The 3,468-nt window shown below is 35.2% G+C and overlaps 1 long non-coding RNA gene across 1 annotated transcript; it reads left to right on the top strand.

The window, feature by feature from the left end:
* The first annotated feature begins 217 nt into the window (after positions 1 to 217).
* Positions 218 to 1,787, top strand: LOC112779333 (uncharacterized). The gene is made up of 4 exons (XR_003815775.2): positions 218 to 499; positions 780 to 952; positions 1,132 to 1,458; positions 1,658 to 1,787. It is a non-coding gene; the product is annotated as an uncharacterized lncRNA (long non-coding RNA).
* Positions 1,788 to 3,468: the final 1,681 nt, after the last annotated feature.

Genomic DNA, 3,468 nt, shown 5'->3' with positions numbered 1-3,468 from the left:
CGGTAAAAAATACACAAGCAAGCAATAATGAAAGCATACAAGAATTGATCTTGCCTGATTATAAACTAGAAAAAACATTAGAATTTCTAATAGAGGGAAGATAATAGAATTAACATTATACGTACATAATTTGTTATTAATTATTGGAAGGGAAAGGTAAAAGGAATAAATTTGAAGTACAATTTAATTAGTTAGAATTTCTAATGAAATATGCATTAGCATAAATTGTCATTCAAATTAGTTGGAATGGAAATATGAAACTTTTATCTCATATTTCCCGAGTGGTGAGATGAGGAGATGGTGCTTCTATAGTTTTGGAAAACGGGCTTGCATGTGAAGGAAATCATTGCTGTGTTGAGTATCTTATTATGTTTTACCATAATTGTAGGCCATGTTGCTGGATTTTGTGCTCTGTGTGCAATACAGAATCATGTAAGTCGTGCACTACATGCTTCTGGAAGAACATTATCCCCCGAGGATCTGGTTTGGAATCTGCGGTGTATCCTTATGTTTTGAGTTGTTTGTTTATGGATAAGCAGTTAAGAATGTTTCTTTTATTTTCACCTTCATGTTTCTTTTTGGGAATTTGATAAGGATTAGGTTGCCTTTCTAAAATATCCTGTTGCACTGTGTGTTTGTTCCTTTACTTGGTTTTTGAACTAAGTATATAGAAATAAACTCTTGTCTTAGGCATACTTGATGTGCTATAATTTGTTAGCCGAGTAGTATCACTTATTTTCATATTAGCATGAAATTTGTACTTCCTGACCTTAGATCAGGCATATCACGAAATTTCCAAAATGCAAGGCAGGAGGATGTACATGAGTATATGGTCAACTTACTTGAGTCAATGCATAAATGCTACCTGCCTTCTGGTGTACCAAGTGAATCACCTAGTGCTTATGAGAAAAGTTTTGTTCATAAAATATTTGGTGGTCATCTACGAAGTCAGGTTAGATTTCTTGACTGCTGGTTTATTTTTTGTGAGCGAGGTCATTACTAATTGAGTTTAGAAATGGTCTGGTAAATATGTAACCCATAAATTGTTATCTGTATAGAACAATATTGCTCTAATTTTTTTCCCCCTGTAATGACTGATTGTCGTATACTTATGTGGTTGCTTTATCTTAGGTGAAATGTCAGCAGTGTTCCTTTTGCTCCAACAAGTTTGATCCATTCTTAGATCTAAGCCTCGAAATTTTCAAGGCAGAATCATTGCAAAAAGCACTTGCAAATTTCACTGCTGTAGATTAGTTGGATGGAGGGGAGAGGCAATACAATTGTCAAAGATGCAAGCAGAAAGTTTGGGCTTTGAAACAGCTTACAATTCATAAGGCACCTTATGTGCTAACTATTCACTTAAAGCGGTTCCATGTGCACAATCCTGGACAAAAGATTAAAAAGAAGGTTCGGTTTGACTGTGCTCTGGACCTAAAACCTTTTGTCAGCGGCTCATATGTAAGTTGTTCCTTTTTGCTAAGTTTTTGTGGGCATAAAATATCTCACCTTGTTAGAATTTCCTTTTTAGATGAAATAAGTAAATCATGTTACTTTATATATCTTTTGCTAAAAGGAGATCCCTCTGTTTCTCATTGAAAATATTTTCTCTGCCGATTGAGTACCTTCAATTTGTGTATAAGTTTCTTCGTTTTAGCAGGAAGGAGATGTGAAGTATTCTCTCTATGGGGTTTTGGTTCATTCTGGTTCTAGCACTCATTCTGGACATTATTACTGCTATGTCCCCATATCAAATGACATGTGGTATACTTTGGATGACAATAGGGTATTGCAAATTTCTATCTCTTTTTCTTCTGGTATTGTTTTTTCTGTTCTTTCATCCATTTGGGTGGGACGAAAGAGCATATAGTGTCTCTAGACTTGAGGAACTAAAGAAAAATTAAAGTATATATCTTGTCTCGCAGAACTAGAATTTGAATAGCATCATTACTTTTTAAAAGATCTATCTCCTCTTGTGCTCTGTTTTTAATATTCAAAAGTTATTGTCTTTGCACTGATTATTGAAAATCAATGAACGCTGAGCATTAGAATCTTCAGCAGAAACTCTGAATATATCCAATTGCATGAGTAGGTTGTGCATGCTGATAATAAATAAGTACTAGTTTTTTTATTCATGTAAATTTGATGAATTAATAAATATAAGCTACGGAGATGTCTAGGAAAAATTGTGAATTGCTGTTTTGGTGAATGTTGTTTGGAGCTACTATCAATCATATGTGAACATTGTGTCATTGAATTGCCATTTTAACCCATTCGCACTAATGCATCAGGTATACAATGTCAGTGAGCGAGAAGTGTTAAATTAGCAGGCATACATGCTATTTTATGTTCGTGATAGAAAAAATATTGTTTCTAGGAAATCTGTTGATATTATTAAGAAGGAGAACAGAAATAGGGATTCTGCTGCAGCAAACCAAGTATTGAAGGGACTTTCCAATGGTCTGGCAGAAAATAAATCTTGTGAACCTTCTTTAAATGCTCAAGCTCAGATAAAAATGTCAAATTTTGACTCATCAGTTGTTTCCTTTACGAAGTACAGTCTGGTTCAGCAAAAAAGTTGCCCTTCATTAGTAGGAAGCTTTGTTCAAAATAAAAAACCTATATCTGATCCTTCTTCCAAGGAGCAGCCACACAAAGGATCACAAGGAGGGCTCTCCATTGTTGGCTCAGAGCACGAATGCTTGTCGACACTAGATAATTCAAGAAAGGAGAACTGTCTCCCTAGTTGTGTGAAAGGTTTTTAGTTTTGGAATTTAAACTCTGACATTTATTTTGTATTTGAGTATTAATTTTTTAATATATAAAACAATTATAGCAAAAATTATGTTACTAATTACTATTTGATTTGTCTTGTAATAAAAATTGTATACTATATTTATTGGTTTGGTAATAAAAAAGGATTGAAAATTTATATTGTGCAGTGATGAAGGAAAAGTCAAAAAAGAATTTTTTTTAATTTGAAAAGGCTATCGCCACACTTTAAAAGCATGGCCGTATCTCTCGCTATCGCCACGCTTCAAAAGCGTGGCCGTATACCTCCCTATCGCCACGCTTCAAAAGCGTGGCCATATCTCACATTAGGTCACGCTTTAAAAGCGTGGCCATATCTCCCACCTACAGCCACGCTAATAAAAGTGGCAATTTGCAAAAAAACGTGGCAAAAAAAGCATGGCGATAGGCTGAAAAAAGCGTGGCGATAGAGCAACCGCCACCCTTTCATAGGTCACCCTTTCAAAAACGTGGCGATAGAGCAACCGCCACGCTTTTTTCAGCTTTTCGCCATGCTTTAAAAGCATGGAAATAGAGCTGTTTTCTTGTAGTGACCCTAAACCATAAACCCTAAACACTAAATCTTATACCCTAAACCATAAACCACAAACCATAAACCCTAAAGCATAAACCCTCAACCCCAAACCCTAAACCCTAAACCCTAAACCCTAAACACTACAC

The sequence above is a fragment of the Arachis hypogaea genome, chromosome 19 (genome assembly GCF_003086295.3).
Source record: "Arachis hypogaea cultivar Tifrunner chromosome 19, arahy.Tifrunner.gnm2.J5K5, whole genome shotgun sequence".
NCBI lineage: Eukaryota > Viridiplantae > Streptophyta > Magnoliopsida > Fabales > Fabaceae > Arachis > Arachis hypogaea.
This window is presented reverse-complemented; position numbering and strand designations above follow the sequence as displayed.